A 10,310-nucleotide genomic window follows, 5' to 3' on the forward strand; every position below is an offset into this window, starting at 1 on the left:
CACACTGTTTTGATTACTGTAGCTTTGTAATGTATTTTGAATACATTACAAAGTGTGATGCTTCCAGCTGTGTTGTTCTTGCTCAAAATTACTTTGGCTATTTAGAGTCTATTGTGGAAAGGACATAGGACCTTAGCAGAAGGAATCAAAAAGTGAGTGGCCAGATGCCTAGGGTCTAGAGAAGAAGCCACAATAGACCAGCCAGAAAGGAAATATATTCAGCCATATCTAGGGAACTACAGGTGAGAAAATTTCAACAATTGGCTTAGGGGAAGACTCAAAGAATCCATAAAAGCACCTACAACAGAGTAAACTTTAGGCAATGCTAAATCTAGAAAGTATGAAGGTACAATAGTACTTGTCAAAAAGAGCTGCCCTGACTGCTTTATCTCTTCTCCCTGCTCCACTTCCCAAATAGCAGTTAACCAGCTGTGGGTGGAGAGGCAAGAGAGAGAAAACTGAACCACTCTCTTTTCCAATTGCAGGTTTCTAGTTGTAAATGAAGCCATAAGTTTAATTTAAGCAATGTTTTGACTATTACATGGGCTTATACTTTTTATATCCTAAATTTAGCAGTGTCCTGTGACCTACAAGTGACTAGAAAGTTGGGTTCTATACCTAAGCTCTCATACAGAGGCAGAAAAAGATCTAGCTCCTCTGGATAAATTCCAAAGGGCCAAAGGACAAGACTGTCAACATATTATTGGGCTGGCCAGTTAGCTCCATTGGTTAGAGCATGGTGTTATAACATATTACTAATAACATTCCCCATTAACATTTTCCCAACATACTAGTTACACATACCATTAATATTTTCCCATTCATCATAAGACATCTGAATATTTTAAATTTCTCTTCTTTAGAAGAAAGTGTCATTAGTAACCTTTTTGCTACTGAAATTTTGTTGTATACATTAATAGCTTGAGAGCACAAATTTGCAGGCTTATTTATAGATCCTAGGTAAAGTATATGGTCTATTTCATTCTCTGGATAGTTGTTTCTAATTTTTTCTTTCATTAGGATTTGTTTACTCTACCAAGAGGAGACACATTTTGATTTACCATAACAGAGAAATTCTCTCTTGTTTGCCACCAAACTGAGGATTGTTGGTATAGTATAGAACAGAGAACAAAGCATGGACACTGCATTTGGAGACCTGGGCCTGAATCCCAACCCCAACACATTTAGCTTAATGTAAGTTATGTGACTGGACAATCACATAACTTCTCAGAGCCTCAGTTTCCCCATCTATAATATGAGTTGTACTAGTACCCACATTGCAAATGTTGAATATATGAAACACTGAGAATAGGGCCTGGCACACAGTATGTGCAAAATAAATGTTGGCTATTATTATTATTAAGCTTAGATTCTCTCTTTTCCTCTAGAGGGGTGATTGTTATTTAATTTCCTGACTTTGTTGTTTATTTTATTTCAACTATTTAACCTACTTGTAATTAATTCTGGTGATTGGGTGAGGTTTATTCATCTGTCCTAAATTCATTCATCCCACAAATATTTATATTAATGGAATATTATAAGCTGGGCACAATTATAAGCACTGAAGATACAGTAGTGAACAAAGCCAACAAAAATTCCTGCCCTCATAAAGCTTACTTACTTTCTAGTAGAAGGAATATGCAGCAAACAAGACACATAAAAGAAATACATAATACTTTATATGGAAATCGATGTGAAAGAGAACAAAATTAATTGAGAGGGCCTAGGACCTGGAACACAGAATATGCAAAATAAGTGCTGGTTATTATTTTAGGCAGCTCATTGGTGGTGGGAGTCGGGGCTTGGAGGGAGGGAGTTAAGTACTGTTCAAAAACTTCCCAGTCCTTTCTCCACTCGTCTCTCTCTCCCAACCTGCTGCTTCAGTCTTCTAAATCCAAACAAAAAGGAAGATAAGAGAAGCAAATACAAAGGAGAAGCCTGGATACTTTGAATTACACACGGTAGAGTTTTGTCTCTTTCTCTGCAAGTGACCACTTTTCCCTGAAAGTCTTTATTTTTGCTTTAGTGTTTTAAACCAGTCAAAATAAAACCTACCTGCACTGCTTGAAATCCGTTCCAATGCTCAAAATCAGGAATAATACCTACGGACATTTTTTAAAGGTGCAAAACTTTTGAGAAGCACTAACTTCATTCTCTTTTTGGCATATATGAAAAAATTATAAAACAGGAAAATAAAATTTGAGATAAATGAACCATTAGATGGGTTGCCTTTAACTTTTTTGAACTGTTATTTGAATATAATTTCAAAGTGACAAGAGTAAGAGTAGCACAAAGATCATTTGTATACTATAAACCTAGATTAACCTTATTTGAGAATTCACCCCAGTTGCCTCCTCTCTCTCTCTCTCTCTCTCTCTGTCACTCACACACACACACACACACACACACACACACATTTTTTTCTGAATGATTTTAGGGTTTTATTTATCACAGCTCTCATTTCTAACTACTTCAGTATTTCTTAACTATAGGAATATTCTCTTACATGATCATAGTACAGTTATCAACTTTATTAATTTTTTTTTTTTTTTTTTTTTTTTTTTTTTTTAGTGGCTGACAAGTACAGGGATCAGTGCTGGACCTTGGAGTTATTGGCACCACACTCTAACCAACTGAGACAACCAGCAAGCCCCCAACTTTATTAAATTTAACACTGATATAAAATGCTCTTATCTAATCTACCATGAGTATTCCATTTTATTAACTCACCCAATAATGTCCTTTGTCTTTTATGAAGAAAACAGCCAAACTTCCTTTAATTGAACATTCCTCATTTTGGGTTTGTCTGAGATTTCTTTATGATTAGATTCAAGTTATGCTATTCTCAGTGGAAATACTATGTAGGCAATGTGGTGTCCTTCTCCGGATATCATGGATATATGGAGGCACACAATGCCCATTCACATCTCTGTCTCAGTTTCTCCATTTGAACAAGGACAATAAATTATTCCCTAGAGGGTTAGTGCTGACATGATGTGGGGGCATGATTTGGAGAGGGAACCCTTCCAAGCAAGACAAAAGTGAAAGCTTTTACAGGCTCACACATCCAGCCCCAGAACCCTGACCTCCACCTACCTCTCAAAATGTCTAAGTTGGAGGTATTGATAGTTATTTGACTGGTGGCTCTTCTTCCTTGCCTCTAGGAACTGTGGAGCCCTTGTACAGAGGGCAGGCTATGAGCAGAACAAATTTCAATGACTCAGACTTTAATCATGCTTCTGGTTGCTCCAGATCTGTGAGTTCTGTCCCAAACCATAAGTTGGGTACATGAAGAACATGGTCACTGAATTCCCATTCAAGAAGTGTTTTCTTTTTCTTTTTGCTGCAGGCACTATAGGTAGAGATAGAACACTATGGACCTGCAGGAGCCCCTCTTCACCCAACACACACCCAGAGAGAAGTGTGGGTGATTGTGGAAGTGGGGGAGGATCTATGAATCCATTTTTCTGTAACATTGTGTGATAACCTTTGTAAAGTCCCAATCATCTGTATATTAATTTCTCCACTGCTAGCATCAGCCTAACACTACTTTATCATCAATCTCTTGGGGATTTTGTGCTGATGAAAAGAGATCTCTTCAAAGAGGGCTTGGAAAAGGCCACATAACATGTAGATTTAAAACATAGACTTAACCAGATTCAAATCCTACCTCCCACTTAATTTGGGGCACGTCACTAATCCTCTCAGTGCCTTGATTTCATCATTTGTAAAATGGGGATAATAACAGCACTTTTCTCATAGGAATGTTGTGAAGATTCCATGAGTAATTAATTATATGTTAAGCACTTAGAGCCAATGTCTAGCATACAGGTAGTATTATCTATGGTTTGTTAAATAAACCAATGAAACACTCAGTGAAGTATCCAGAATCACCCAGTTTAACACCAAATTCACTATGTGTCAAATATTTAACATGTATTATGTTATACTCTCTAGAAATGTGATTACTAGAGACTGGGAAATGTAGGGTGAAAGGGGATAGGGAGAGATTGGTTAACAGGTCCAGAATTACAGCTAGATAGGAAGAATAAGCTCTAATATTCGATAGTAGTGTTAGGTATTTATAATTAAGAACAAATTATTGTATATTTGCAAATGGCTAGAAGAGTTCAAATGTTCTCATCCCAAAGAAATGATGAATGTTTGCAATGATGTAGAAGCTAATTAGCCTGATTTGATCATCACACCGTGTATATATGTATCAAAGTATTGCTCTGTATCCTATAAATATATAAAATTATTACATGTCAATTAAAAAATAAGTTTGAAAAGGGCATCCAGATTGGAAAAGATGAAGTCAAACTGTCCCTGTTTGCAGATGACATGATCCTATATATCGAACAGCCTAAAACCTCTGCAAAAAAACTGTTGGAATTGATAAATAATTTCAGCACAGTAGCAGGATACAAAATCAACACACAAAAATCAGTAGCATTTCTTTTCTCCAATAGTGAACATGCAGAAGGAGAAATCAAGAAAGCCTGCCCATTTACAATAGCCACCAAAAAAATAAAATACTTAGGAATTGAGTTAACCAAGGAGGTGAAAAATCTCTATAATGAGAACTACAAACCACTGCTGAGAGAAATTAGAGAGGATACAAGAAGATGGAAAGATATTCCATGCTCTTGGATTGGAAGAATCAACATAGTGAAAATGTCCATACTACCCAAAGTGATATACAAATTCAATGCAATCCCCATCAAAATTCCAAAGACATTTTTCTCAGAAATGGAAAAAACTATTCAGACATTTATATGGAACAATAAAAGACCACGAATAGCCAAAGCAATGCTCAGCAAAAAAAATAAAGCTGGAGGCATAACACTACCTGACTTTAAGCTATACTACAAAGCTATAATAACCAAAACAGTATGGTACTGGCATAAAAACAGACACACTGACCAATGGAATAGAATAGAGAATCCAGAAATCAACCCACACACTTACTGCCATCTGATCTTTGACAAAGGCACCAAGCCTATTCAGTGGGGAAGGGACTGCCTCTTCAGCAAGTGGTGCTGGGATAACTGGATATCGATATGCAGGAGAATGAAACTAGATCCATACCTCTCACCGTATACTAAAATCAACTCAAAATGGATTAAGGATTTAAATATACACCCTGAGACAATAAAACTTCTTAAAGAAAACATAGGAGAAACACTTCAGGAAATAGGACTGGGCACAGACTTCATGAATACGACCCCAAAAGCACGGGCAACCAAAGGAAGAATAAACAAATGGGATTATATCAAACTAAAAAGCTTCTGCACAGCAAAAGAAACAATTAAAAGAGTTAAAAGACAACCAACAGAGTGGGAGAAAATATTTGCAAAATATACATCTGACAAAGGATTAATATCCAGAATATATAAGGAACTCAAACAACTGTACAAGAAGAAAACAAGCAACCCAATTAAAAAATGGGCAAAAGAGCTAAGTAGGCATTTCTCTAAGGAAGATATACAAATGGCCAACAGACATATGAAAAAATGCTCAACATCACTCAGCATCCGGGAAATGCAAATCAAAACCACATTGAGATACCATCTAACCCCAGTTAGGATGGCTAAAATCCAAAAGACTATGAATGATAAATGCTGGCGAGGCTGCGGAGAAAAAGGAACTCTCATACATTGTTGGTGGGACTGCAAAATGGTGCAGCCTCTATGGAAAATGGTATGGAGGTTCCTTAAACAATTGCAAATAGATCTACCATACGACCCAGCCATCCCACTGTTGGGAATATACCCAGAGGAATGGAAATCATCAAGTCGAAGGTATACCTGTTCCCCAATGTTCATCGCAGCACTCTTTACAATAGCCAAGAGTTGGAACCAGCCCAAATGCCCATCATCAGATGAGTGGATACGGAAAATGTGGTACATCTACACAATGGAATACTACTCAGCTATAAAAACGAATGAAATACTGCCATTTGCAACAACATGGATGGACCTTGAGAGAATTATATTAAGTGAAACAAGTCAGGCACAGAAAGAGAAATACCACATGTTCTCACTTATTGGAGGGAGCTAAAAATTAATATATAAATTCACACACACACATACACACACACACACACAAACCGGGGGGGGGGAAGAAGATATAACAACCACAATTATTTGAAGTTGATACAACAAGCAAACAGAAAGGACATTGTTGGGGGGGAGGGGGGAGGGAGAAGGGAGGGAGGTTTTGGTGATGGGGAGCAATAATCAGCTACAATGTATATCGACAAAATAAAATTAAAAAATAAATAAATAAATAAATAAATAAAAATAAAAAAAATTAAAAAAAAAAACATTAAAAAAAAAAAATAAGTTTGAAAAAATAAAAGCAATGAGGGGAAGAATCACCATAATAACATAAGAGCTTGATTAAAGGCTTAAAATGTACCACAAAAAAACTTAATACTCTCAATGACCCTGTAAGTTTAGTACTACTATATTTGTATTTTGCAGATACAGAAACTGAACCACAGAGGAGTTAAGCAACTTGTCCAAGGCCACACAGCCTGTAAGTGACAGATACAGGATTTGAAAGGAAGTGAGTTCCAAGCCAGGTATGTCAGATGGTGAAGCCCCCAGTTTCTCCTGGACCTGGGAGCCATGATACACCTTTGGGCCCATTCCCATCACCAACAGCACTCTGTCCAGTTGCCCTTACAATACCAGCAAAGGAGCATAATAGGAAGGGGAACTCTATGGGCTGAGCAGACTATAAGTTACTCTGGGTAATTCCTGACTGGGGTTTGGAGTATTCCCATAGTTGCTTGGTTAGAATGAGAAGGAGGGAGCAAGAGAGAGGCAAAGCCTATGGACTGCCCTAACATGCTCTCTCTAGCTCTGTTTCCTTGCCTCATCCCACTTTACAGTATATTCTTGGCCTCTTCATGAGGCCCCTCATCACTTCATCTCATTTATTTCTGTCTGTATAAAAAAAATGGTTTCTTTCCAAAATATTATTTTTTGATTCTGTACAAATAAAAGAGCAACTCATGTTTAGTTCATCTTGTAAATCTATGAAAATGACAATGAAATTTTTAAACCACTGTTAACCTTGTCACCTTGTGTTAATATTTATGTGCATATTCTATTAGTTTCTTTATACACATATATTTTTTAAACAGTAGATAATCCTGTGGCTATTTTTAAGTTTAAAGTATATGATAAATAATTTTCTGTAGTTCTAAATATTTTCTAAAATGTCATAGATTGGCAGATCACTCTGTCAATTTATCACTACTCATTGGATATCTTGGTGGTTCCAATTTTTTCCTATTGTGAAGAATTTTTTCACTGTTATTAGTTACATTATTGCAACTAAATCCTTGAGTATTTATTTCTTAGGAAAGCCAATAAAAGTAGAAATGGAAATATACATGATTTAGTCTGGGCATAAATATTGCCAATTCTCCCTTCATAGTGTTTGGGTTATATTTGCACCCAACAAAGTATGAGTCAGCCATTTTCCCTCCTCCTAATCCTCACCTTAGGTGGTCCTGACAGTGAGTTAGAGGAGCCAGTGGACTGTTGACTGAAAGTTCATGATTGCGTAGTGGCCCAGTCACGGGCTTTAGGCTCATCCTTGCTCCATCACTTGCTAACTGTGTGACTCTGGGTAAGTCATTTCACCTTTCTGCAACCCCATTTAATCACATGTAAGAATGGAAATAAAAGAGTTTATCCCATGGGGTACTGTAAGAAGTAAGTGAGCTAAAGGATGGGTGTGTTTTCTCTTTTTGTTAGCATGACCTCAACTGTATTTATTATTAATAGTTAATAGTAACAATATACAAAGTAAGCAACAAAAAACAATGCAATTAACCTTTTTTTAATTTTACTAAACTTTTGAGCAATATTGTATCCATTCAACATGATTTTGTAAGTATTTTTAATTCAGTTTCTCCAGCAATCCCACTACTGGGTACGTACTCAAAGGAGTGAAAATCAACAAGTCAAAGGGATACCTGTACTCCCATGTATATTGTGGCTGTATTGACAATAGCCAAGATTGGAGCCAACCTAAATGTCCATCAATGGATGACTGGATAAAGAAAATGTGGTGTATATATACAACGGAATACTACTCAAACATAGGCAAGAATGAAATTCTGCCATTTGCAGGAACATCGATAAGCTTGGAGAAAATATGTTAAGTGAAATAAGCCAGGCACAGAAAGAGAAATACCACATACTCTCACTCATATGTGGAAGCTAAAAAGTGTTGATCTCACAGAAGTAGAGAGTAGAATAGTGGTTACTAGAGACTAGTAAGGGAAGGGGGAAGGTATACATGGGGTGAGGGTGGTCAGTGGTTAAAAAATTGTACCCCATAAATATATATAATTATTATTTGTCCATTAAAAATAAAATTTAAAAAAGAAACTGACTGCTGCCTCCCTATATTGCTGCAGAACACTAGATCTTATTCTTCCTATCTCTCTACAATAATCTTATAGGTAAAATATGAATTGAAACCTACAGACTTTGTACAGAAATTAAATTTCCTGAGTCCCTGATAAGTTGGATAGGTTAACAACTTAATTTTGATTGCATACACAAAGTCTACACTTTTCTCCCAATTTCCCACGTTTTATGTTTTTGATGTCCCAATTTACATATTTTTGTAATTTGTATTCCTTAACAAATTCTTGCAGCTTTAGTTGTTTTAATAGTTTTGCCTTTTAACCTCTTTATTAAAACTGTAATTGATTTATCCACAGTCCAGTGAGTAGGAGTCTCTTAACTGACTTTCTCTAAGAAGGAATTGACCTCTAAGTAGATGTTTATTCAGTGCATCCATGGGCGGAGTCTCCCATTACACCATGTTGCTGATGTCACCTAATGGTAGGCTTTTAGCCTTAGCAACAATGACTTCTGGATAGAAGACCTCCCTTGAGTCCTTCATAGCATGCATGTTCTAACTATTTATGGGCCAATGGGCATTTCTTGGTGAAAGATATGGCAACTGGGACCCTAGACACCAAACTCAACACTTGCAGTTCAAATAACTTCCTGTAGTTCATGAATTAGCCATCCCAGGTTTAGAATAGTGCAGACTGCTACCCGAGGTAAGGGTGGGATACACCTTGCTGGTGAAAACATTGGTGTGAACTCACCTGTGAGCATCAGATGCAGTCAAAGTACAGAAACAAGGCAGGAGCTGAACAGTGTCATGTTGCATGAGGTAGGAAGAATACTTCTACAATCTTCCCATCTGCATTCACATAGAAAAGGAGCATGTCTGGGACATGGGAGGAGAACAACTAATACAAAAGCAGTAGCAACCGTAAGGCTATGTGTTTAATGTAAAACAGACCAGCCTTGATCTATGACTCTCTTTGGGTTAGGACTTAACATTTTGGGGATCCAGATCTTTGCAGAATTTGCATTTGCTGCTGCTTCTGCCTCCATGACATTCAAGGTCTTCCAGGGGTCCTCATTCACCTACTCTACATAATATGGGGGCACACAGATGTTTTCATAGAAGACAGAGCACACAGTCACTACCAGGTGGGCACTCCTTTCAGTAGCCAAACTCGGTGCAGTGTCTGATAACCCTGGGGCCAGGTGGGGTATCCAGAGATCTCTCTGGAACATAGGGCAAGGTTCCAGTTATTAGAAGAGAGCAGAGCAACCACTTGCAGTAAAATTCATGGTCCATGGCACTCATGCCAATAACAGGTCAGCCTGGCACCATGGTGTGTGTACATGGTAGAGAGCACTGGACGTGGACATGAGAGGTCATTCTCCATGTGGCCCATGGCGGGTAACTACCTCTGTTGGTATTTTCTACTACCAGTATTTAGGACATGGCCTGTAAAGACGTTTGATAAATGCAGATATCTGAGGAAGCAACAAATAAGATCTCTTAAAGACCATGCCCTTTCCACCCACCTACACCCAATGATGTCTGTGTTGATTGTTCATAATCTCTTTCCTAAGGCCTGCTCATCCAAGGGCAGATCTGGGCAGAGGTGGAGATAAACCTGAAATATCAAGGGCTTGCTGATGCTTCTGAGGTGAATCAGGACTCTGTTCCGATGCAGGAGGTATCTACTCCTGATGTGTCTTTTTTTGAATGGCCCGGCAAGAAGCACTAGACTGGAGCCTAACACTGCACACCTGTCTCTGGGCATGGCGTGCCTATCTGAATCTTCTTCACGCTTGGCTTCATATTCCAATTGGCCACAGGTGGCCCAACCCTAATTCTAAACACAGGATCATTTCAGAGGAGTTGTAATTGCACAGAGTAGGAGAAAGTCTGTACCCCAGTGATTA

Source organism: Cynocephalus volans, chromosome 1 (assembly GCF_027409185.1).
Source record: "Cynocephalus volans isolate mCynVol1 chromosome 1, mCynVol1.pri, whole genome shotgun sequence".
NCBI lineage: Eukaryota > Metazoa > Chordata > Mammalia > Dermoptera > Cynocephalidae > Cynocephalus > Cynocephalus volans.